The 27,891-nt window shown below is 40.3% G+C and overlaps 1 long non-coding RNA gene across 1 annotated transcript in view; it reads right to left on the reverse strand.

The window, feature by feature from the left end:
• Nucleotides 1-21,570, reverse strand: part of LOC102168138 — a 71,890-nt gene extending 50,320 nt beyond the window's left edge. Inside the window, exon 1 of the long non-coding RNA XR_002341185.1 lies at nt 21,231-21,570. This is a non-coding gene — a long non-coding RNA (uncharacterized LOC102168138). The remainder of the gene's footprint in view (nt 1-21,230) is intronic.
• Nucleotides 21,571-27,891: the final 6,321 nt, after the last annotated feature.

Here is a 27,891-nt window from a genome sequence, read left to right on the forward strand (position 1 = left end):
TTCTTATGAAGCATGAAAGAGAAACATCGTGATTAGTATTTCACCTAATATAAATGTATTCCTAGCATATCTTTTTGTTGAATTACAGTTTATTTGATTTTTAGGTAATTTTACTACACACGTACTTTGCAGAGATATACTAGCATAACCTCAATTAACTATGACATAAAATAAAGGCATATATGGTGTATTTCTCAAAGATGCGATAAACCTGAACTTACTATTATTTGATCTTGAATGAGATCTCTTAGTCCCCTATGACCCTAAGAAATAATTTCCTTTACATTTTTAAAACAAAATGTGAGTTATCAGGTACCCATGTTTTCTCTCAGATTAACTTATACATATCACATAAATCCATAAACATTTATACATTTATAAAATACAGGATTGTAGCAGATTATCCAGGATATAACTCTGCCTTAAATTCAAGTAAAATGAGGTACCTAAACATATTGTCTCATTTTGAGAAAATGGTATCAATATTTGGAAGGTGGGTGCACACCAAATGCAAGCAATTGGCCTCTTGCACTGCTGTGTATGCTGCACGGCAGTGAGGGGAAGAAACTGGGAATGACTAGTCTTTGGCCAAGTTACTCTGAAGGATGATCCGTGGCCAATTATGCTGCTAAGTTTTTCTCTTTTTACAAAGCAGGAGAAACTATGTTGTCTTTTGTCCCGGAGGGAACAAAAGTGGCAACGCCAAGTGAGGAAGCCTGAAGCAGACAGAGAGACGGACTCCGCTCGTGAGATCCTCTAAGGCCAGAAACTGGCAACAGCCAAAATGACAGTTTCTCTTTGGCTTGAGAGACAACGTGCCGTCAAGTCCCCCTTAGGCACGAGCTTGCCTTAGTTTTCTGGGTGCAGAGGCTGAAATATGTTACAGGAGCTGATAAATCCAGTAAATAGGAACACGTTTGACTCTGGGAATGATAAATACACAACTGACTTAAGGTATCTTTCTTTCTCGAAAGAAAAGATTAATGAACTTCGACAAGCGGTAGTTATGAAAACATGTGAGTGTTTCCAGGGGGTCAAATACAGGTGAAGTCCTAAGCAGTGCTGTGACTTCTACCTCATAGAGTGGACAAGTGCCACAACGAATCCCTGCGATGGTCTGAGATGTGGCCAGACAGCTTCCACGGCAACAGCTTGTGTTTTCATTCTCTGCATCCTGTGTACGAGGGTATTCCACTCGGTTTTCTGTTCTAGCTTAAGAGCAGCTGATGAGTCCTCATTTTAATGAATGTGTCTCTAATGAAAATGAGAAAAAGACTGAAGGCTCCTAGTGGACAGCGAAAGCCTCCAGCCAGCAATTTACTACCGACGGAGGCTTTGAGCCCTTACCATCTTCCAGTAGCAATTTCATTAAAAGAAACGGGGTTAGATAAGAACATGTGTGTTCTTTTTATCTAAGTCAAGTTTCACGTTTTGAGTCAAAAGTTGAATCCAATATAAATTGTTTTTACTTTCAGAAAGCTGATGCTTGGGAGCCAGACACTCTGCCAGGCATTTTCCAGCTGCTATGTTACGACTCCTCCTGTCAGTTCTGTGCCCAGACTTAGGTTTACCTTTCAGTGCAGAGTGTGATGCACAGAGACAGTCCATAGCTTGCCTAAAGTAACACTGCTGTTAAGCGACAGAGTCCGAATTCCACATGCAGGGGGCAGCGTCTCTAGTCTTAAGGAATATTCTACTGTCTCTCCAAGTATTTAGGGATCCCCTGCTCTTCGGCTATTTTGAATTTAGGAGTGGTCCTAGTCTTGGCTAAGGAATTTGTATGAAAGTGACACATACCGCTTTCAATCAAAAGCTTTTTAAGAGCTAGCCCAGGCACAGCCATGCATCTTTCCTCTTTCTGGGAGACCATGAGATTACAGATGAAAGCTTGTTCAGTCAGCCTGGATCTCAACAAGAAGACAGTGGCAAGCAGAATTAGTGCCAGTCTTAGATGAACCCATAGGATAAAAACACTCATGGTTTTAAGCCACAAAGAATTTTTTCTATTTATTACTGCTATATGACATAGGCTATTTCAAGTAATATGGCATGAAGCCATTAACTGTTTGGATGTTCAGTACATAGAATGCACATGCCTATTCCAAAGCGCATTCAAGATTTTATTAGTTGATGCCTACATCAGATAAGAAGGATGCTTATTTCCCTTATCTAGGAAAATATAAATTATTCACCAATATTAACTAGGATAAATGTCAAAACCCTTCTGCTTGATCTACTCATCAAAATTGGAAAAAAATCAAATACACAAACTAAAAAAGAAAATTATAGGTCACATGGCAAAAGAAAGAACATTACACAACCCAAAGGCATCATCAGATCAGATTTTGCAGCAAAGTCTTAGGAACGAAAGGCTCCCTCTCACCTCTCAATGTGCATCAACTCGGTTCTCTTTTATCTGGATATATATTATTACCTATGTACATAATGATTTTAACCCCAGAAGGAGACTGACTGGCTTTATTGGTTTTAACTTGAACCATTCTTCAGCACTTGGTACATTCAGGGGTACAACTCTCACCATTCAGCCAGTCTACTGAGGATGGGGCGTCTCGTCAATCCCATGTCATGAAAGATGTTCTCCCTCTGACACACACACAGGACCAGCCATGCTTGGAGAGCTGGCTGCATGAAAACACCGCAGCCCTCATGGCAGCCCTGCAAATAGTGGTGAAGTTGAACTCCCAAGTGAAGGGAAGACAGATCCTTGAGTAAGTAATGCACCATTGTGTACATCCACCAAAGACTAATTTGCAAGGATTATCAGTAATTTAGAAGACTTCTCATTACAGTAAAAGATGGTCATTTAAAAAAGTGTCTTGTCATGAATTGGAACTCAATGGTTTCATTTTCTGAATAGGCAATTATGGCAGTTATGAGTAGTTTTCTACTGAATTGTAAACGCTACTTCCCTCTCACTTACTTCAAAAAAAAAAAAAAAGCTGTATATATGGGTTGTAATTTTTGTAGTTAGCAATGTCATTCCAGATTCTACTAGCCACGAGATAGGATTTGTGACATGGTTCTGGCCAAGCTATGAAGTGTAAGTAATGAAGAAGAGCTTAAAAGAAAACATCTTAAATAATGTGTATTTGGCACGGATTCTTCTGGTGTTTGGTGCGGTCACTTCACTTTTTCCTGGGATGGAGACACAAACCTGGAGAAGCTGAGACTCTCTGATGCACTGAGAACGAGGATTACGCAAGAGGTTATACCGGAAACCTAGACCATTGACAGCAAACCGTAAGCGCAGTCCCAAATCTGACCTGCCTGCTCGTGTTCTCAGAGACTTCTAACTTCAGGAGCCCTAGAAACAGCACTACGTCCTAGTCACCTTTAATTGCAGTCTCTTTGATTTACAACCAAATGCAAATCCTAGCTGAAACAGTTGCTTCCAAGGAGAGTCTTTGTAAATTATAACTGTGGCCATGGATTTTGGCTTTACGCATCAAACAAGCCTTATTTAAAATACAAGGTGTTATTTTATGCAGATGATAATGCCATATTAAACTGAAAAACGCATTCATCTTTTTGTCTTTAGAAAACAATCTGAAGTCAAAATCCACTTATTACATCCAGAGATAATTATGCGAGTCTATTTTTTCCTGAATTCACATTCTCCAGATGACATTTATTTCTCCTTAAGTATCACACAGATCCTAATTTAGACTTTCTTTAGATTAAGCACTATGTTTAATAAACTCCAATGCACACACAACACAAAAAGGATTACAGAATATTCATAATAAACGTTCTCATTTAAACAAAGGGCAGGCTTTTCACAAAGACCGTGCTGAAACTGGTCTTCCTAAAGCTGAAGCCAAAGCACGGGTTTTGAAGGCCAAGAAGGCAGAGCTAAAAGACATCCACCGTCATGCAAAAATGGAAGATCCACCCATCACCCGCCTTCCAGAGGCCAAAGACACTGCAGTTCTGAAGGGAGCCCAAATATCCTTGGGAGGGAATCCCCAGGACAAACCAGCATGACCACTATGCCAGCATCACGTTCCCCCGACCACTAAGTGGGCCACGTAGAAGGTAGAAGACAACAACAAACACCACACCTGTGTTCACCACAGGTGTCAGCCCCAACAGCGCCAGACCCAGCAGGCTGTGCAGAAGCTCCATGACGCGGACAGGACCAAGGTCAACGCCCCAATCACGTCTGATGGGGAGAAGAAGGCTGTAAGTTCCACCAGGTCCTGCTTTGGATTTTGCCAACCAAGTCAAGCTCTTCTAAACTGAATTTAGCTGGCTAATTCTAAATTTAAATTTTTTCATCATAAGAAAAGAAAAAAAGGCACACACATACCAAAAAAGGAACAAGGAGTGGGCACAGCTCCGCAGCTTGTGTTACCTTGGCTAGAGTGAGACGCCAAGCCCTTCTAGCTTTGAAGTGAATGCTTTCACCAGAAATCTATCTGTTCTTTGTAAGTTTCTCTGAGTATTTTTTTGTCCTTCCCTCCATCTTTATATTTAAAAGGAGCGGAGAGGAGGATTTTACTTGTTGGAGCGGGATGGTATTAAGAGTGAGCCTTTTTCACACCTACGAAAACTGAGTTGTATTCAGAGATTCAGAAATTAGAGATTCCTAAGTGTCAATCTTATCATCAATAATTTCTAAAAATTTCATTACTTGGTAAATATCTTTGGAAATAATTTAGAACTAGTAACTGCAATGACAATAGTTATCCACCCGTATTTTTAATATGGACCTTATTTTTAAATTTCTGCCAGCCATCAACAGGCATGTTCCTTCAACAAGTATTAGAGAATCAATTAGTTTTTTTCCCTTAGCCCCGTCTGAGAATGAAACCTATATCGAAAACTGAGGACTATACCACAATAGAATGAGCAGAGTACCAGTTTACAATAAGAGAATAATGAAATCCTTACTATCCTCAGCCCTATTTTCATGCGATCCATTCTAGACTTTACGGTGTGCCATTTACAATGACCCACTGATATTTCTGGAGTATGAAGGGCTCGTGCACCATATATAAAGACAACAGGTTTTTATTTATCAACCATGGAATGTATGCTTATGTAACAGAATGTTATGCTAACGTGTCTTCGGCTATGGCTAGATCTGGGAGCTGGAGTAATTGTATGAGAACTTTAGCTCTCTTATTGTTGCCTATGCATTTCTTGCATAGAATCTGATGACAGAGTCTCTTCAAATTAGAAAGATGGCTGCTATGGGGTGACATTATTCTAAATATAGAACTCCTAACCTACGATAGAAATGATTTTTAACAAAGTCTATACATCGATTCCAAGGACTATTTGGGTTATCTCTGCCTGTAATTACATGTGTCCCTTTGTATAAGGGGGTGGGGAACAACATAATTTATGACCCGTCCAAACCTCAGGGATTGTTGCCAATTTATACAGGAGCTTCAGAAAAGGTTAGGGACCATCTGGCTTCTTTTTTCCTTCAGCTTTATTGATATACAATTGACATAAAATTGTGAGATGTTTAAAGGGCACATCATGGTAGCTTGATATGCATACACATTATGAAAGGATTCCTTCCATCTGGCTAATTAACACATCCATTAACTCACATGTTAACTTTACGTGTGTGTGTGTGTGACAGCGTTTTAGTAACAATAAATATACCAAGAGATCACTAGAACAAAGAAGACTATTGAGGCCCCAGTATAACCTGGCAGCCAAGGTCTGACTTCAAGAAGAATGAAAACAGCCTTCAAGAGGCTGAGCATGCTTGGACCTTTGAAATTCAAGGTCTTGCTGCCTAAACCAGTTTGTTTTCAGGAAATCCTCGCCCAGCACACTGGAGAGGTCTTTTCATTGTCCTCTGGCCTCTACTTTTTCTGATTCGAAGTCAGTTTTTAACGCTATTGCTCCAATGTCTGTTATATGTTGTTTTTTCTTAGTATTTTAACAATATTTTTTGTTTTTTAAAAAAAATTCTGGTTTTTGACTTTTGCCAGTTTTGCATATCATGTTTTGACGGCTGCTGTAACAAATTACCACAAACGTAATGGCTAAAACTGACACTAATTAGGCCATTCCTGAGGTCTTAGGTCTGCAATGTCGTAGGAGGCTGAAAGCAAGGTGCTGGTGGAGCTTTGTTTCTTCTGGAAGCTCCAGAGGAGAATCTGCTTCCTTGATTTTCCACTTTATAGAGAGACCATCTGCAGTCCTTGGTTTGTCCTTCCTTTTTTTTTTTTTTTTTTTTTTTTTTTTTTTCTGTCTTGTCTGCACACAGCATGCAGAAGTTCCTGGGCCAGGGACTGAACCCATGCCACAGCAGGGAAGACACTGAATTCTTAACGTGCTGAGCCAGAGGAGAACTCTCTTCTTTCTTCACAGTGACTCATTCCACCTTGGTTTCCTCTGCCATGTATCCTTCTTATTTTGGCCCTTCACCTCATTTTATAAGAGCCCTCGTGATGACATTGTGTCACAAGACATGTTTCTACAATGTTTTCTCAGCCTCTTTGCTGAAAACTCCATCTTGTCCTGCTTTACTTGACCCCATCTTCCCGCTTGGAAAACAGTCGCCCTGACGGTGAATGACTTCAGCTTAAGAACAAAGACCTAAAGGCAAACGTTTTTCATAGGGTCAACTGAATGAGGACTTAACAACGCTTTGGTCTAGGCACCCGCCGGACCTGTGCAGACTGGCACGAGGTTTGCACAGCAGGAGAGTCCTCTTAAGAATAAAAGAGGAGCCTCAGAGCCCCAAGGGGCTTATGAGGGGTCATTAGATGGATGTGCATTAGCAGGGAGAACCAGGTGCAAACCTAGGCACGCTGAGATAGGCACACCATCTGCAGAAGCACAATGGTGATTCTCTAGGTGCTCTGCATAGACAGCCGACGCCAAGCTTCCTCAATGCTAATGACTGTTAAATGCTAAAGGTCCGAGTAAAAGCTTAACCTTCTACCAGCTCAGTGGCTTTTAAAATAATAAAAGAACTTACAAACCCTCTATCCTCCACCCATAGCCCCTCCTCACTTGGCCTCATTCTCAAGAGCACAATAAAAGCGGTGTGGTTTCTTGAAGCCGAGCTCTTGGTCCCTGAGAGCTTGAGTCCCCGGCTCCCACCTTTACTTCAGATAAATGTCTCTGTGTCTTGTTTTATGTTAACTTTTTTCCTTAAGTTTCACAGCACCCGTTCTTCAGCCCCAACCTGCTGAGCTGGTCTCGGCAACATTGGGCCATCAAGGATCATACAGAATAATCTTTACATCTCAGAATTCTTAAGGCAAGAACGTCTGTAGTCTCCTCTGCCATGTCAAGCAATGTATTCATGGAGTCTGGAGATCAGGTCATGAACAACTATAAATCTAGATTTTAAACAAATTTGGGATTTTTTAGCTATTTTTTGTAGGGCTGCATCCATGATATATGGACGTTCCTGGGCCAGGGGATTGAATTCAAACCACATCTGCAGCAACGCTGGACCCTTAACCCACTGCACTGGGATTAAGCCTGCTCCTACACAGTGACCTGAGCCGCTGCAGTTGTGTCCTTAACTCCCTGACCGTGGCAGGAACGCCTCGCCGTTATTTCTACTACTTTTTCTCCGCTCTTTTGAAACTATAATTTCGCAAATGTTGGAACCCTTGAGGTTCTAACAGATTTGTGAGATTTTGTTCATTTTCTTTCCATCTTTACTCCCCAGGTGTCCACAAGGTCTAACTGGTCAAGACGACCACTTCTTTCCCCTGAAATTTTAGATGTGCTGTTCAATCTGCCAGGTGAAATTCTGCATTCCTATTTTATGACTTTTGTCTCCAGGTTTCTGTAGAGTTCTTTCTCATAGTTTCCACTTTTCTGTTAATTTCCTCTCTTTGTTAACTCAATAATGGAATACTCTCTTCCCTTCTTTAAGGACATTTATAATATTTTCTCCCAAGTCTTTTCTCTGCTGAACTGCTGTCCAGCCCCTTTCAGAATCAGATTCTGGTCACTGTTTTCCTGAGTATGTTTACATTTCAGTTTCTGTATATGTGTACTAGTTGTGGATTGAAACTGGACATTATAGAAACTGTTCTTTGACTCAGGTTGTAATTTGCTCTTGGTAGGCAATTATTTTTATTTACTGCAATGTACACACTGGTAACTACTCTCATTTTTTCCCTGGCTCCCTAGTGGTCTTCTCCATACCTGCACAGTTGAGAAGTCACCCGATATTCATAAAGGGAACATGCACATCAACTCTCCAAAGTTTCCGTCCTCTGCTGCTTAATCTCTGTGTTGCTTGAGAAATGCATTCAAAGGTGCATTAAATCTGCAGACTCCCCACATTTTTCAGTTTCCCCAGCATCCTCTGGGCTCCCTTACCTCCATTTCCAATTCAGCAGTTACTGAGGAGTATGGGGAGACTTGCTGCTGCTGCTGCTATAGCTGTCTTGTAAATCTTTAACTTTCCATAGCTCTCTCGCTTCCAAAAGCGCTCCATAATATTCTCTCTTTTCTGTCACACACTCTGGATCAAGACATCCATACCTAGGTGTATGGGAATGGCCTGAGACAAGAAGCCTGCCAGTGCAGTAACTGTGACTTGAGGCATTCCTCTCTGTCATGAGGAAACCCTTCTCAAAGTATCATCCATCCCTGGTTATTGTCTAGTGTCATGCAGGAGTAGCTGTGTCCAGTTTTATACTTATATTCTACTAATGGGAAGCACCCACTATCATGGGAACCCCTGCCACCAGCTGCTGGAAGTACCGTCTGAGTTGTAAGGGTTGTTTTTGGTTTTGTTTTATGTTTTTTCTTCTTCTTAACTGTATTCATTCCAGATATGCATTTTAGAAAATATCAATTTTACCAAATTTAGTAACATAGTAAGAGAATAAAATTCCAGCTTAAATAGTATCTTTTCATTTGTATTTATGGAGGAAAGCTTAGTGTTGGGGACCAAAAAAACAAAACAAAACAAACACACAAAAACTTAAGCTTTAGGCTATTAAACAAAATAGTGATGATGATTTTATGTTCCATACCTCATACAATTTCTTATTTTGGAATAGATAACCCTCTTCATCTTCCTGCTTATCCTTATTAACCTGAAAACTAGGATTCTGAACTATTGAGATGCCGTAACATGATGTGAAACAGCCAAATGTGACGTGAGTTGATGAAAATCTTTTCCTCTGAAAGGGGATTTTCCTTTATGACATCAGAGGTCAAAGGTGAAGAGTTACCCAATCTGTAAATACCAGGACTAGAGTGTGAAGGCACAGAAATAGGCTGAATTGGGTCTGGAGGATAATCACAGTACTATGTGTTTGTTCATAATCATTCATCCTCTTTTACTCTCTGTCATGCTTCTCTGTAGGTACAACACAGTTTCCCAAACCACTGGGTTACGACTCTGGAACATTTGACTTGCTTCAACTAATGAGGTGGAAAGGATATGACAGTTGTTGTATTAGGAGTGAAAAGCTTTAATGTATTTTACAATTTGTTGATCTTCTCACCCATGCCTTTCACCCTAAAAACCAGATGACCTTGATAGTCACCACTCCTTCAAATTTTATAGCTGAGACCAGCCAAGCTCAGAAAAACCAGGAGAGACTAGAAGAAGGGTTGTTGTTGAAATTCACGCAATGTGAGCAAAGAAAAAAATTGCATCCGTAAGCTGCGGAGCTTACACTGATGGCTGTGACTACAGCAAAAATGAGCAAAATAGCCATCTCCTGTATTTCCTTGAATTTTTAAAAGACTAAAATCTGCTTCCTACCATAAAAGGTAAACAATAAGAATATTATGAAATAATAAATGTATAAATGAGAATTTGGAGTGATGCCATATTTATGTGCAGATAAATTACTAAAATTTAGGTAAAATTATTAAAGATTCTTGTATTATTGGATTAAAATCATTTTACCAAATTTTAAGGAAATTATAGTGTTACCTAGATCTATGCCATTTTTATTACAACTAATAATATAGCATATTTAGATCGTTTTCTTGGGAATTTGTATAATAAATCTAATAAAGCTATGGTAATTACCAGACCCTGCTTTAGTAAAAATAAATTATACTCCTGGTATTTCTCAGACAGCAAAATAAAACAAGTTAGACATAGGAAGCAGGGGAAAAATTATGTATCTAAAGTGAAATTAGCCTAGGATTTTTCCAGGTAATATTACTCAAATAGTGTTAGCTCAATTTTTTATTGTAATTCCATTGCTTATGATATTGAGAAGTGCTATGACAGCCACAAACAGATTCATTATTTAAGGACAGATTCCTGCCTAGTACTCAGGAATAGATTCTCAGACAAACTTCAGGGAACATAATTTCTAATCAGGGCTCTGCCACTGACATGCTCATCTCTCTGATTATCAATAGATCTCTTTCTCCCCCAATAGTTTCTTTTGAAAAATTACACACCAAGAAAAACGGTAAAATGTGGAGTTCCCGTCATGGCTCAGTGGTTAATGAATCCGACTAGGAACCATGAGGTTGAGGGTTTGATCCCTGGCCTTGCTCAGTGGGTTACGGATCTGGCATTGCTGTGAGCTATGGTGTGTTGCAGACGAGGCTCGGATCCTGTGTTGCTGTGGCCCTGGTGTAGGCCGGTGGCTACAGCTCTGATTTGGCCCCTAACCTCCATAGGCCTCAAGAGTGGCCCAAGAAATTGCAAAAAGACAATAAATAAATAAATAAATAAGAAAAATGGTAAAATGTAAATAACCACTACAAAAAAAATGACATTTACTCTTCAACTTGACTCTACAATGATTAAACAACTATATTTAAATTGCAGCATTAAAATTCACAACAAAATTTGAATCACCGAGGAAAGCAGTTACCACATATGACGCAAAATATAAAAAATAGAAACTAGAAAAACTTAAATTGCACAATTCAAACTGACGACAAAATTTGAAACGCAAGGGAAAGTGGCTACGACATCCGATATAAAATATAAGAAGTACCTATTTTTGGCATTTGTGTCACTGAAAAAATAAACGTCTCTGATTGGATTCTCTGGATATTTTCTACTAAGAGAGAGAGGAAATGTTCGGATCTATTTGTATGTAGTTCTACAGAAGACATCCTGTCAAGGTCTGGGGTGAGCACTCGGGATATTTTGGAGACAGATGAGGGGCTGCCTCTGGGATACTTCTACTTGCGCCCTATTGTCTCTGTCAGTGAAGGCAAAGCAGGTGCCAACAAACACGGCACCGCCCTCTGCGGGGTGGCACACACCAGAGAAGAACGTGAACTGCCTTCCCGCAACTGTCTTCTGCTGCTTCCCAGTGGGTGGCTCCCCGGTTGATGCCTTTTGAGACCCTTGGCTGCAGCTGGGAAGAGAGTTCCCAGGAATTTTCGAATTGGGGCGGAGCACGAGGCCTCTACTCAGTGTGATGCCCCGAGGAGAACCCGATGAGACTCAAGTATCAGGAGCTCTTCTTACCGGGAAAAACACAAAAGCAAAAAGCCCCCAAAGCCTGAGACACAGCCCAAGGCAATCATTTTCCCACGTATTTTCCCCTCGGGTACACTGTGTCACGAGGGACAATAAACCTCCACCCCAGTTTTTCATGGTCCGGCTGCTACGACCTTCATTTTATAATTCATCTACTTGACACAGGAAGCTGCAAACAAGTTTACCTCCAGTGCCTAGCCATTAGGCACGGATGAGTAATAATACCGTCTTTCTTCATTTTTACTCCACACATTCTTTTTTCCCCAAAACCACTAACCAGGGAGGACCTGCCTTGGTTCACGACCAAGTCTTGCTGCAGCTGCACAGTGGGTTGCAACTGTGGCTCAGATTTCATCCCTGCCTGGGAAATTTCATGTGCTGTGGATGCAGCCAAAACAAACAAACAAACAAAATAAACACACCCTAACCAATGCTGCCAAATTCACAAATTCACAGATTAAAAAAAAAAAATAGAAAACAATAAAAAATATAAAAGCATATGCTCCTACTTAATAAAATACCGATGTCCTATAAGGACTCCTATAAGGACTTTTGAATATATTATTTTTATCACTTTAAATCTCCTTTTTGAGTGTGTGAAAATCAGAGCAGAAGACTGACTGACCAGCTAGTGATTGCCAAATTCAGGTTTTAAATCTTTGTAAGACTGACTCTAGGATTCATAGCCTTGTCACATTAAAAAAATTCCAGAATGAAATATTTTATTATGTATCATGATATAATGATGCAGTGACTGAAACTGGACCAATCATCTACATAAACACACATATTTGTACATTATATTGTTCCCAGAGTCCCAATAATCTCAATTTTCACTTCATTTTAAGAAAAATGATTTTTCAATTATTGATAAAGTAAATATTAGTAAATATAGTAAGTATTACACCAGGAAATTCATATGGATGGTTTTATTCTTTGCTTTGTTGGAGAGCAAGTTCAGACCCAAGATTATAACCCTCTTCAGTTATTTAAAAGTAAGTTGTGGCCTGTTTCTCGTGCAGCCTTGATTTTGGTGCAGTTGGCCCAACTGTACCTTTAAAATTTTTCACATCCTAATTTCCTTTCTTTTTTTTTTTTTTTTTTTTGTCTTTTTGTTGTTGTTGTTGTTGTTGCTATTTCTTGGGCCGCTCCCGCGGCATATGGAGGTTCCCAGGCTAGGGGTTGAATCGGAGCTGTAGCCACCGGCCTACGCCAGAGGCACAGCAACGCGGGATCCGAGCCGCGTCTGCAACCTACACCACAGCTCACGGCAACGCCGGATCGTTAACCCACTGAGCAAGGGCAGGGATCGAACCCGCGACCTCATGGTTCCTAGTCGGATTCGTTAACCACTGCGCCACGACGGGAACTCCCTAATTTCCTTTCTTATAAATCCCTTCCACATGTGGTATCATTCTCTTTTGTTGGATCTCATGTATCTTTGTGATCTAGGGAAAGACACAGAGTTATTAGACTTGATGCCCAAAGTACCATTTGCAGAAGGAAAACCCGATATACTGTACTTCCAAACTAAGAGCATTTGCTTTGTGAAAGGATGAATTAAGAGAAAGAAGAGGAAAGGTACGCACGGGGAGAAATGTGTAAACTATGTATCTCACAAAAGGTAGTATCTAGATTACGTAAAGAATTGTCAGAATTCAAGAATAAAAACACTCTAATTAGAAAATGGGTGAACCTATTGTATAGCACAGGGAACTATATGCAGTCTCTTGGGAGAGATCATGATGGAAGCTAATGTGAAAATAAAGAATACGTGTAGGATAGGGTCTCTATGCTACACAGCAGAGTTTGGCACAACACTGTGAGCAACTGCACTGTAACTAAAAAGAGAGAGAGAATGGGTAAAAGATAGACGGGACAGTTTCCCACAGGTGATGTGCAGATGGCACATGTGCACCTGAAAAAATGTTCAAGTCATGAGCCATTGGAGAAATGCAACTTAAAAACCACGATGCAGTGTCACATCTATCAGAACGGCTTTAAAAAAGAGCGACAACACCAAATGCTGAGGATGGACAGAAACCGGCACACTCACACACCGCCCGCAGAAATGTAAAAGATGGGCCTTCTGGAAAATGGCCTAGCGGCTTCTTAAAAATAACTCAGCAGGCAACAAGCACACAATTGACTAACTGCAGTCTTGGACATTATTCCTAGAGAAATCGAAATATATGCCAAGATAAAAACTTGAACATAAACGGTTATGGCAGTTTTATTCATATTACTCAAAACAAAAAACAACCCAGATAGCTCTCAGTGGATGAATAGTTAAGCAAAGTGTCCTACGGGGAGTGACATCAGTATCATGGTGGTAAGAAGTGCTTCTCCTATTTGTCCCCCGACTTAAAAGCTAAAATTCAGCATCTATCCATGAACAAGGCACCTTTGCTGGAATTGTTGAATCCAGAACCGTACCCCAGGGGACCTGGGAGGAGTCGCACCCACCTGTGCATGAAGTAATGAGCAGACAGACTTTGTATAAGCTGCAGAACCGGGAGGAACCCGTAACCAGCTCCAACTCTCTTGACTACAGTCAGAAAAAAACCTAGGGTGTACTGACTTGGCCAGACACCCACAGATAAGAGAACTGTTGTAGAATCAGGATTACTGAGGAGAGCTTCTAGCACTTCAATGGAACGACAACAACAAAATCATACAAGTCTGGACACAGTGGGAGGGCAAGAGCCACTTTGGGGGCAATGTCCCTCCCCAAGGAGGCCAGTGTGGGGGGCACAGAGTGAGGCTCACCTCGTCAGTGGTGACGCTTCCCTCGAGCCAAGAAAAGCGCAAGCGTGAACTCCATCGTTTGTAGACGGCTAGAGAAAACCATTTCTGTCCTGCAGCACCCAGAGTGTTGAGGTGGGCCCCCACCCCCGTGACAAGGGGGAAGAAGGAGATGAGGAAAGAGGGTGATCAGAATACCGTAGGGTTTTAAGTGGACATGGTTCCTGCTGACGGTGTTCTGACTTCCATCAGGGAAACCACCCATGAGCCACTGGAAAATCATCGCCCAGGGACACTCGCCAGCCCCTCACGGCACCTGCAATGCCCTCATTACCACGTCCGCACCACCTCCTGCTCTGGGAAGCAGCTCCTCGTGTGCGCTCCTAAGGGCTGCACGGAGAACGAGTTTTGTCAGAAAGAGGGTGCATGCAGAGAAAAAGCCAGGGCCTGCGGTCAAGGGAGAAACCACAAGTGAGCAGAAGCGTCCCCTTGAGGAAAACACAAGAGCGGTTTCCAGCAGCTGGCCTGTCGGTCACCAAGGTCTAGAGAGGATATGCAAGCTTAAGGATTCTGCCACAATAGGGAGCAGGAAGCACGGAGCAGGTGTATCCAAACAAAGTAGGGGCAAAGTCCCATATGTAAACTGGACCCATGGAGACTATCTCCCATCTGAGGGCAACCAGTAAAGATTGGAGGAGGCGCAAGACAGACTCAGCTACACGATGTCTAAAGCCACTTACTTGAGCTTCAAGGATGACATAGAACCAAAGTGAGGGCATGGAAAAAGTAACTCTGGACAAAAGTCAATTCATAAAAAAGTCCAGCAATCACAAATATACACACACCCAACATATGAGCACCTATGTGTATTAAATAAATACTAACAGAACTGAAAGGATGACAGCAATACAGTAATGGGAGGGGATTTCAATACCTGCCTTTCAACAATGGATAAATCTTCCCAGACAGAAAGTCAGCAAGGACATGTTGGACTTAAACCACACTTTAGACTAAATGAATTGAAAATATCTGTGAATATATATATATATATATATATATATATTCATCTAAAAGCATCAGAATACACACTCTTCTCAAGGGCACATGGAACAGTCTCCATAACAGATCCCATGAGAGACCAAAAATCACGTTGTAGTAAATTTAGGAAGACGGAAATCACACCAATTGTCTTCAACAACTATGGTGTGAAACTAGAAAACAACCATAAGAGAGAAGCTGGAAAATCTACAAATATTTTGAAACTAAGTAGCATACTCCTGAGTAACCAATGGGTCAAAAAAGAAATCAAAGGGAAACTTAGGAGTTCCCGATGTGGCTCTGTGGAAACGTATCTGACTAGTATCAATGAGGACACAGGCTCGATCCCTGGCCTTGCTCAGTGGGTTAAGGATCCAGCATTGCCATGAGCTGTGGTGTAAGCTTCTGATACAGTCCAAATCTGGTATCGCATGACTGTGACATCGGCTGGTGGCTACAGCTCCAATTTGACCCCTAGCATGGGAACAGCCATAGGCCACAGGTGCAGTCCTAAAAAGACAAAAAACAAAACAAAACAAAAAACAGTGGGGGGGGGGATTTAAAAAATACTGAGAAAGAAATGAAAAGGGATACATCACACACCAAGCCATATGGGGTACTGCCAAAGCAGTTCTTAGCAAGAAGTTTATCGTAGTAAATGCACATATTAAGCCAACAGAAATAAACACTCTAAACCTACTTAAGGGACTAAAAATGAAGAAAAATTTAAGCACAAAATTAGTAGAAGGAAATAACAAAGATCAGAGCATAAACAACTAAAATGCTGTACAGCAGAAATTGACACAACACTGTAAATCCACTATAATAAGAAAAATAAAGTTAGGGAAGACTTTAAAAAAGCAAATGGAACAATATTTCTTGTTCATGGATTGTAAGACTTGATATTGTTAAAATAGTCATTCCACTCAAATCTATCTACAGATTCAGTGCAATCCCTACCAAAATTCCAACGGCATTTTTTACAAAAATAGAAAAAACAATCTCATATTTGTATGAACTCACAAAATATCCCTGTTTTATTTAAAGCAATCATAAGAAAAAAGTCAGGGGGGGGGTGTTACTTTCTGATTTAAAACTATTCTAGGAAGTTACATGATTGATTGATTGATTGATTGATAGGGCCACACATGTGGCATATGGAAGTTCCCAGGCTAGAGGTTAAATCGGAGCTGCAGGTGCTGGCCTACACCACAGTGACAGCAATGGGGGATCCGACCTGCATCTGTGACCTACACCACAGCTCACAGTAATGCCGGATCCTTAACCCACTGAGCAGGGCCATGGATCAAATCTGCATCCTCATGGGTACTAATTGGGTCCATTACCACTGAGCCACAACAGGAACTCTGGAAGCTAAAGTATTAAAACAGTATGATAGTTGCACAAAAATAGGCTGATGAAACAGAATAGAAAGCTTGGAAATAAACCCGTACATATTTGATAAACTAATATTTTATTTAACAACAGAGCCAAGGAGACTCAAAAGGGAAAGTACATTCTCTTCAACAAATGGTGTTGGGGAAACTGGAGAGCCACCTGAAATGCTGTCGTCGGACACCTATAGTATACCAAAGCAAAAATGAACTTGAAGCTTATTAAAGACGTAAACGCAAGACATGGCCTGTAAAACTCAGAAGAAAACACAAGGAAGAAGTTCCTTGACATCAGTCTTGCCAAGGACTTGCCAAGGCCAAGAGCACGAGCCATCGAGTGGGACTACATCCAACTGAAAAACTTCCACACAGCAAAGGAAACCATCAATAAAGTGAAAAGGCAACCTAGAGAATGAGAAAAAATCAGCATCACTAATCATCAGGGAAACGGAAATCACCACCATAATGAGATATCAGCTGATACCTGCTCGAATGTCTATCATCGAGAAGAGGTGACACGTAGTGACCGGGACGCGGAGAAAAGCAAACCCTCATACCCTGTTGGTGGGAGTGTGAACCGGTGCAGTCCCTATGGAAAACAGCACAGCACTTCCTCAAAAATTAAAAATAGAATTACCATAAGCTCCAGCAACCCCCCTCTGGCAATACAGCCAAAGGAAATGAAAACAGGGTATCAAGAAATGTGCACGTTCCCATGTTTGCTGCAGCCCGAGTCACAACAGCCACGACATGAGAACAGTCCAAGTGTTGGCCAGTGAATGAATGGAGAAAGTTGCTGCAGTATATGTAGACCGTGGACTATTATTCAGCCACGAGAAGGAAGGAAATCCTGCCATTTCTGACAGCACGCGCAGACATGCGGGCATTACGTTAAGTGAGATTATCTGCGCAGAGAAGAATGAATACTGTGTGATCTAATGTGGAGAATGTAAGAAAAAAAAGATACCAGTAGAAACAGTGTGGAATGGTAGTTACCAGTGGTAGCTGAGGGGAAGGGGTGAGGATTGGGGGATGCTGGTAACAGGTACTAGCTTTCAACTAGAAGACGAACAAGTTCTGGAGATGGAAAGCGCTTTGAAGTAACTACGGTCAATGAGGCTTTGTTACACACTCCAAGAGCTGCTCAGAGACCAGACAGTAAATGTTCCCCACCACATAAAAGCAATGATGATAGAGATATCAGCTAATGCTACAGAGATTATCATACTGCAATATTTAATGGATCAAATCCACGTCGGAAACCTTAAACGTACACAATGTTACACGTGAATTATATCTCAGTTTTTAAAAGAGAGTGCACGTAAAACACAAAACAATCTTGTATACTGTAGACTCAAAAGGCTTGGGAATTCCTGGAAATTATTAGTTTTATTACCTGTAAAATGGATCAACTAAGTATATACTTCTTATAGTTTCTGTGAGAATTGTTACATATGCGCAGGAAACGCTTAGCATAAAAACAGATCCTGGTACATATCTAGTAACCAGTTATTTATGATTTACTTAGATTACTTTACATGTAGTTACTGAAATATATAAAGCAACAAAGGCATAATCACAAACGCGCTTATTCATTGGTGCAACTATAAAATGTTTTACAAATACCAACAATTGCCTAGGAAATATGGCATTGAAGTGTTTTTAATAGGAGGGGTTAATAAGGCTGAATGACTTGAGAAAAGGAATTGGTAATCAGGTGTTAAAAAAGATTATTTATATAGATTGATAAAAAAGAAAGCATTAAAACAAACTGTTCTATAGCCTTACAATAAAGTATTATTAAGAAATAAAAGAGGAGTTCCCATGATGGCTCAGTGGTTAAGCAATCCGACTAGGAACCATGAGGTTGCCGGTTCGATCCCTGGCCTTGCTCAGTGGGTTAGGGATCTGGCGTTGCTGTGAGCTGTGGTATAGATTGCAGACGCGGCTCGGATCCCCGCGTTGCTGTGGCTCTGGCGTAGGCCGGTGGCTACACCTTCGACTCAACCCCTAGCCTGGGAACCTCCATATGCTGCGGAAGCAGCCCAAGAAACGGCAAAAAGACAAAATAAATTAATAAATAAATAAAAGAATACAAACTATGGATGTTTGCAACAACACGGATGAAATTCCAGAGAATTATGCTGAGTGTGAACATAAATCCCCAAAGTCACATAGTGTGTCATGCTACGATATAGCATCTTTGAAATGGCAAAATTATGGAAATAAAACATCTTAGCGGTTGACAGGGTTTAAGGAGGTGGTGGAGTTAAGAGAGGAAGTTGGAAAGTATGAAAAAGCAACATGAGGAGTTCTGGGATGCAGCCGGTTAAGGATCCAGGGATGTCACCGCAGCAGCTTGAGTCGCTGCTGTGGTGTGGGTTTGATCCCTAGCCTGGGGACTTTCTTGAGCCACAGACACAGCCAAAAAAGAAAAATAAATAAAAACCCAACATGAAAAATCCTGTGATGATGGAAATATTCTTCACCTAAATAGATCAATGTCAATATCCTAGGTGTGATATTTTCCTACAGTTTTTCCAGTTATCATTTGGAGGAAATGAATAAAAATTACGTAGGATTTCTGTAATATTTTTACAACTGCCTATAAATCTCTATCTTAAAACTTTTAACAATCAAAAATACATGAGCAAGTCAAATTGAAGAGGTTCAAATTCTTACTTTAGACTTGGGTCAAGGATAAATGTTTCTCATACTTATAAATCCATGCATTATCTCTATACCACATCATACATTATATACCCTGATTGAAATAATACAGAATTGCTCTCATTTACAAAAAAATTGAGTTTGCATCAATGATAATTTCCTCCACCTTTCTTCCTATATACATGCCATTACTTCATAAATGTTGGGATAAAATATTTTAATAGAAAATAAAACAAAATATGTGACTTCATGAGGCAAAATTGTTTACCATGATTTACAAACATATATCCACCTCTATTACTAATGGAAATGAAGGCACTCAATGGCCACATCAATAGCAGAATTAAGGATATCAAAACTACCACGAGATATCACCTCACACCAGTCAGAATGGCCATCATTAAGAAGTCCACAAATAACAAGTGCTGGAGGGGGTGTGGAGAAAAGGGAACCCTCCTGCACTGTTGGTAGGAATGTACAACCCCTATGGATATGGAGGTACCTTAGATTAGAACTACCATATGACCCAGCAACCCCACTCTCTGGCATACATCCAGACAAAACTTTCCTTAAAAAAGACACATGCACCTGTGTGTTCATTGCAGCACTATTCATAACAGCCAAGACGTGGAAACAACCCAAAGGTCCATCAACAGATGATTAGATTAGAAAGTTGTGGTATACATACACAATGGAATACTGCTCAGCCATAAAAATGAATAAACTAATGCCATTTGCAGCAACATGGATGGAACTAGAGACTCTCATCCTGAGTGAAGTCAGAAAGAGAAGACAAATACCATATGATATCACCAATATCTGGAATCTAATATACAGCACAAATGAACCTTTCCACAGAAAAGAAACACATGGACTTGGAGAATGGACTTGTGGTTGCCAAGTGGGAAGGGGAGGGAGTAGGGTGGATTGGGAGCTTGGGGTTAATAGATGCAAACTATTGCCTTTGGAAGGGCTTAGCCATGGGATCCTGCTGTGTAGCACTGGGAACTATGTCTAGTCACTAATGATGGAGCAGGATAATGTGAGAAAATAGAATGTGGACATGTATGTGTAACTGGGTCACCATGCTGTACAGTGGGAAAAAAATTGTATTGGGGAAATAATTAAAAAATAAAAAATAAAAAAAGGATAACGTTACAGGTGTCACGCTTTCTGTAAATTTAACATAAGTAACGAATCACAGTATTTAATGCAAATAGAGTTAAACATCTTTGAATGAGGGGAAAATATTCAAGATGATACTTTAACAAAGTGCAGATAACTAGGAAAAAGACCCGCCACAGTCAACACTTTAAATAACCATCTGTAATCTGTAAATGGAATAAGTTGGAAGCATATTATTTTAGGAATATAATTTTGATGATTCAAACTTACAGGTTATGTCTTTGAACTAAAGAAAAATTAAATATTTATATCTCTGTATCATCCACATATCTTAAAACATAAAATACACAATATTAATCTGAAACTTAAGCCAATCTCTTGAACAGTTTTTTAAAGCAGTTGTTTTGGTTGAATAAATAATTCTATATTCTCTCATAATGCACCATTTTTTAAAAGGATCTGCTTCTCTGAGCTTTGAGAGTGATTCTGCTTTAAAAATACACCCAGGAGAACACTTATAAACCACATACTTAACAATTAAATCTTCAGTTTAAAAACCCAGTAGAATTTGCTTCCTAGCATACAGAAAACACAAACTTACCTACAAAACAAAAGCATAAAACAAGATAATCTTGGGATTTGGGATTTTTAGGCCTGCATGTAAGGAGCTTGAAAATCACCAGTTCAACCTCACAAGTAAAAAACTCAACAGACTGAAAACTTGACACCTTTTCTAGGCGCCATAAGAGATTTAAGAACACAAAGCAAACTTCAGAGTCTAAGGCTGGAAAGACAGGAGATGAATACAGAAGCCTGCTTACCAGCACAACGATTCAGCGATGAAGTGGCTGGGAAAACAGAGCCAGGCAGGGGAAACCTGTGCTGTAACAGACCACGTGCTGGAGACTGCGCAGACGGCTCTGAGAGTTAAAAATTTTCAGGGGCTCCCAGTCCCGGGAGCCCCACAGATTTGCAAGACTTACCCACCAGGGCTTCACCAGGCTCTCCCAGGAAATGTTGGAGAAAAATGCCCTTATGCCCCCAGCAAGGGGAGAGGAAGAGGAGCCATTTTGCAACAGGCCAGAGCAAGCGGCTGCTCTTAATAAAGCCTGCCCTCAGGGGAAACTCGTTAACCTGAGCCTAACCAGCTGTGGGATTATCCCGGTCAAACTGACCTGGGGGAAGGGAACTACAGCAGGTCCTCTGTATCCTGAGATGTCAAACACGTGGGTTTGGAGGCTTTTCTGTACTTTGGCATTTTCCAACCCACAGGGCCTTCCAGAGACAGACCCCCCCACACACACACCACACACACTATGTCTTCTGCTTGCCTCTTGTCTATAGAGAAACTTTAGCCAAAGAACAAATTTAATCAGAGAAGGGAGACAAGGCAAAAAAAGAAAGGCAAACAGTCAAGACAAAATACTAACAATTTAGTAATTAAACCAAGTCAAGGACATTTAATTCTTCCTCAAATGCCATAGATAATATTCTGAGCCATATCCCTTGAACTGTTTTGCAGATATTTAAACCCCCAGCAGGTGGAACCAGTTAACTACACGATGGCCAGACTGTAGCCTGAACAAAAGCTGCTCCATCTTGCCCAATTCCAAGAGCTAGCCTCAAGGACATGGGAAAAAACTGACCCTGCAACTGAACGCTAATGGTACTTAAAACCGTCAATCCCAAATAATGCCATTTGCAGCATCATGGAAGGAGGACCTAGAGATGATACTAAGTGAAGTAAGTCAGAGAAAGACAGATATCATACAATACTGCTTACATGTGGAATCGAATAAAAATGACACAAAAGATCCTATTTATAAAACAGAAACGGAAACACAGATTTCATAATCAAACTTACGGTTACCATAGGGGAAAGTGTTGGGTGGGATAAATTAGGAAGATGGGTATAACACATACCACTGCTGAAACAGATAAATAACACGGACCTACTGTATAGCACAAGAAAATCTATTCAATAATCTGTAACAACCTGTATGGAAAAAAAGAATGGATATATGTATGCCTGATTCATGCGCTGTACTTCTGAAAGTAATACAACATTATAAGTCAACTATACTCTGATACAATTTAAAAACAACCCCCCTCTCCAAAACCAATTAACTGACACTTGGCTTTTGAGAGGCGAGCAGCTGAATTCAGTAACAATTTTATGTAAGGGGCTTGAATATTTGCAGATCTTGACGTCCCTGAGGTAGAACTGCAGGGGAGGGGGGGGGATTCCTGCAACCAATCCCCCAAAGATACTGAGTGATGACTCTACCCAACTCCCAGTCAGCTCCAGCCACACAGACCAACCTAAAGAGGGAGGGAAAAAACTGAGAAACTTTTGGCAAGTTGACAGTCTGGAGGCAGAGGCTCACCGAGAGCCCGAGACATGATCCCAGGACTGCAGGATGATGTCGCCTCCCGCTCTCTACAGCAGTACCTTATGCATCCTGGCCAGCCATCTGGAAGAAAATTACAAGGAATACAAAAAGGCAGAAGACATGGTTTGAAGAGGCAGAGCAAGCATCAGTACCAGACATGGAAGGGCTGTTGAAAACATCAGACTAAAATGTACAACTGTTATTAATAGCCTAAGGACTCTGATGAATATAGCAGACAGCATATAGACACAGGTGGGCAATGTAAGCAGAGGTGGACATCCCAGGAAAGACTGGGAAATCTCTGTACCTTTTTAATCAATTTTACTGTGAATTTAAAAGTTCTTTAACAAAATCATAAAAAAGTCTTTCTTTTCTTTATAAAGGCAAAGTTAACTTCTAAATATGAAAGAACAAACAAGGAATCTTCAAGTTCTCTTTTATCATGCATACTTTATGATTCTATTCAGAAGCCTGAAAGATATAGAAGACACTAATTAGATTTGCATTTTAAGAATTAATTGGTATAAACAATGAAAATCTTTTCTGCAGTAACAACACCGGATCTTTAACCTGCTGCACCAGAAGGGAACTCCCTAATGCACTTCTTTTTTTTTCTTTATAGGGCTGCACCTCTGGCATATAGAGGTTCCCAGGCTAGGGGTCTAATAGGAGCTACAGCTGCCAGTCTATGCTACCGCCACAGCAATGCAGGATCTGAGCCGTGTCTGCGACCTACACCACAACTCACCGCAACACTGGATCCTTAACCCGCTGAGAGAGGCCAGGGATCGAACCAGCAAACTTATGGTTCCTAGTTGGATTCATTTCTGCTGTGTCACAATGGAAACTCCGCTAATTGTAATTCCTAAAGCCACAATATATCCCTAAAAATTTGGCAGTTAATTTTATCCTAATAAATACCCATTGAAATACATCATACATATAAAGACAATGGAATTTAACAGCTGGTCTTATAAATCAAGTAGATATGTTTTTGTTATGGAATAAGATTTAATTTAGAAAAAATATAAATTTGAAGAGAATTTAATGAATCAATTTAAAACTATAATTCTTAATAGATTCTGAGCACTGTGTTAAGTATCTGGAATCTGATATTACATATTTTTTGATATAATTAAACAGGCACATTAATGAAGGAAGTAGACATTAAAAATAGCAATGATCATGACAGCACTATTCACAATGGCCAAATCACGGACTCAAACTAAATATCCATTGACAGATGAATGGATTAAGAAGATGTGGTACATATACACAAAGGAATACTATTCAGCCATAAAGAAGAACAAACTAATGCTATTTGCAAAAGCATGGATGCAACTACAGATTATCATACTCAGTGAAGTAAGTCAGAAAGAGAAAGGCAAATACCATCGGTATGACTTCTATGAGGAATCTAAAATATGGCACAAAAGACTCTATCTATAAATGAGAAACAGACCCATAGACATGGAGAACAGACTTGTGGTTGCCCAAGGGGAGGGGGAAGGGAGTGGGATGGAGTGGAAGTTTGGGATTAGATGATGCAAATTATTACATTTAGACTGGATAGATGAAAGGTCTTCCTGTGTAGCCCAGGGAACTATATCCAATATCCTGGCATAAGCCATGATGGAAAATAATATAAAAAAGAATGCAGAAATATATGTATGACTGAGTCACTTTGCTGTACAATTGGCACAACACTGTAAATCATCTACGCTTTAATTAGAAAAAGAAAAAAACTATTATCAAATTAGATGTGTTAGTATAGACGTGTAAGATAATAAGAAAACACCTGATTTTATTTCTTTAAGCTAAAATATAACATAAGAAAAGATATGTCATATTGTCTACCAAAGTTAAGTAAAAATTTATTAGTTGAAAACCAGAAGGAGATGATCCAGGCTAAAAAAACACTGAAGCAGAGATATTTGTGGTAAAGGAGCATTGCCTATGGAGAAGTAAGAGAAGTTCTTCATGTTTGAGGGAGAAAACTCATATTTACTATCATCAAAAAATAAAAAAATATAACTTTGGAACTTTTTGTTATAAACTAATTCTAAACACTTATAGGAAATTCAACAGACTGAAAAGAGCAAAAATGGTCACTCAAAAGAACAAAGACAGGGATAGGAACTTACCTCATCAGATTTGAAAGATGCAGTGAAAATCACGGCACTAAGTGAATTCTGACTTTGTGTAAAAACTGATAAATTAATTGACCAAACAGAATACAGCACAAGGAATTGTTTGTCTACTTACGTGTAAATTCTTTGATGATAAATATTTCATTGAAGATGAGTGTGGAAATGATAAGCATTTTAATAGATTTGCTGGGACGACTGACTTTCTATACAAAGAAAAATTGAACCCTGATCATACATAATCCACAAAAAAAATAATTTTAGGAGATGACATGATTTCAGTAACATATAAAATATGGATATAATAAAGAGAATATTTCACTTTGTAAATGTAAATGGCATGTTATATTAATAGTTTATAATAATCAAAGACATGATAAAAACAAGCAACAAACTTAGAGAAGCCCTTTGGAGTGCTAAGGGTCAATAAAGAGTTAAATATAAAGAATATACATATATAGTCTGAATTAGTAAAAATATCTAAATAATCTAGTAGAAAAAAAGAGCGGAACTTTTTAAAAGATGAGGCAAGAAAGCATTCTCAATAATCATTAAGGAAACGCTGAGAAAAAACATCATGATGTGTAAATTACTTTCTCACCAAAAGTATCTTGAGTCTGACAACACTCAGGGGAGCAAAGGGAGCCCTCATTTTCTGCTGGTGATAATATGGTCAAGTCAAACCCATTTGGGCGCAGTCTGTAATTATTTAAGAATTTTCGACCCATTTACACCCATGAATATGAGTCTGCTGGTCTGCATCTGGGTAGCCTAGTAAGCCGCTGATTGCTGGCTTCCATCCTGAGCCCTTCTGTCTCTTGCCAGCTCAGTACCCCTAGGGACCCCCAATCACTGTGACCACAAAAGGACACCTACACTTTCCATCATGACCTCGGGTGGTCACTATCCCCACGGAGAACCTCGCGCTATTTACCAAGTAAACTGGAGGTGGATTAGGCTTTTTCAGTGAATAGAATGTGGCAAATAGTGATCCAGCTCGAGTGAAATATCAATAAATGAGAAGAGACCAACCGCCCAGGCTAAACATTAGACATCTTCCCTCAGGCAATTTTTATTTGGGGATTACCGTGGGAATAAAACTGGAGAAGATACTTGACAGGTAACACAGCACGTGTGTACGTTTGCCTCTCTGAGACTCATCTGTAATGGGTGTGGCTCTATATCCATGATTTGGTAGCTTGGACTATAGGCAAGAGTACATGCTGAAGTTACCTGAGTCTAATCATGGCTCTGTGCTTTATATTATCCTCAGACTTGAAGCTGCCAGGATTAGTGGCAGGTTGAGAGCTACTTCTGTCAATGGCTCTCCACCCCCCTGGTCTGATGGTTCTAGAGAATGGTATTTATTCCATATAGCAATGCAGAAAACTGAAAAGAAAAAAACATATTACCTTTCTTCTTTGACAATAAAAATTACTCAAGGAAAATAGAGGGATGAAAATTATAAAAATGAAGATGAAACATGAAAACAAAATCACTTTTACACCACAGCAATGTCAGAACATGGCATGAAAAGCATAAAAATGAAGACTGAAATATGAAAAAATGACAGTTACTCTCTAGGGATGGCAGAATAGCAGGCTGGCAAGAACCCACATCTCTGGTGACTTACTGCATAACAGCCCTGGAGAGCCGACTTGTGAATTTTTAATTGAAAGACTCCAACCTTATCAGTGTAAGTTTAGGTTATTTGAACTTTTATTTATTTTTTTCACTCATAGCCAAACTGAATCCCAATTAACAGAGAATTCCATAGCTAGACACAACTTAGTATTAAGGAACTATACATTAAAAACTCTGTACTTCAACAAAAATCTGTCATATCACTTGCTAGCTAACAAGGATTTAAAATTGTAACCTGACAAGGGGACAGACTTTACAGCATTGTAGAAAAATATTTGGTCAAAACTTCAGTCAGCAGAACCATGGTGTTCTGGCCTGAATCTTGGTTGCTTCTCTGTTTTTGCAAAATTCTCGAAGTAGTCAGTTTGTAAACAGAGATGAAAGAACCATGCCTGTGCAGGGCGAGGTCTGTTCTACAATCTGAGTGTGTTTGGCACTTTCAACACTGTCTGCATCCCAAAGAGAAACCACGGTGATCAGTCGCTCGTTGTGGAATCATAACTGGTGCCCCACACATTTTTTAAGAGCCTTTGGAAAGAGCGCTGTACCCAATCGCCAAGGCTGAACTAGCAGCAAAGGTCAGATTAAGAATGCTGTTTGCTTCAGTGGCCTCGGAAGAGCTACCAGTCAGGTGAGGGTGGTGGTGGAGGCCATAACTCCGAGCCAGTAGGTTAAACAGCAGGGTCGTGGGGGCTTGTCTACACAGAACTGCCCAGAAGTAAAGAAACTCGAAGTCTAGTAAGTTTGTGGTAGTGTATTGCCCCAGAGATAAAAAGTCTAACCTGACATATTATGTGGTTGTTCAATCCCTGAAGAAACTCGGGCTCTTAAAACATTCGCCAGTGCAGAGTTCCCTGGTGGACTGGCAGTTAAGGGTCTGGCATTGTCACTGCGTGGCTCAGGTTTGATCCCTGGCCCAGGAACTTCCGTATACCAAAGTCTCAGCTCCCCGCCACAAAAAAAATTCACCCACAGGACAGAAGAAATTCACCAGCAGAGGTGGTAAAGGCTGCACCGCCACCCAGACAGGCATATACTCAACTCCTACTTTATCATGGAGGTTCCTGAGCAATAAAGACCTTCCCTAAAATCAGAGTCATTGTCTCTGGAGAAGGCTGGGGAAGGGATTTCTTCCCAGCAAAGAAGCATACTGTGCCAAATGGGCTCAGCAAGGACCTCTGTCCCCTGCCACAGAAAGGGACTTTTGCTGTCTCAGCTCAGTGTCCTTGACAAAGGCCAGGATCCCTGTCTGCTCTGGTTCCCATAATCCTCTCCTCCAAATGGGTCTTTCCAGGCAC

Source organism: Sus scrofa, unplaced genomic scaffold (assembly GCF_000003025.6).
Source record: "Sus scrofa isolate TJ Tabasco breed Duroc unplaced genomic scaffold, Sscrofa11.1 Contig2471, whole genome shotgun sequence".
Taxonomy (NCBI): domain Eukaryota; kingdom Metazoa; phylum Chordata; class Mammalia; order Artiodactyla; family Suidae; genus Sus; species Sus scrofa.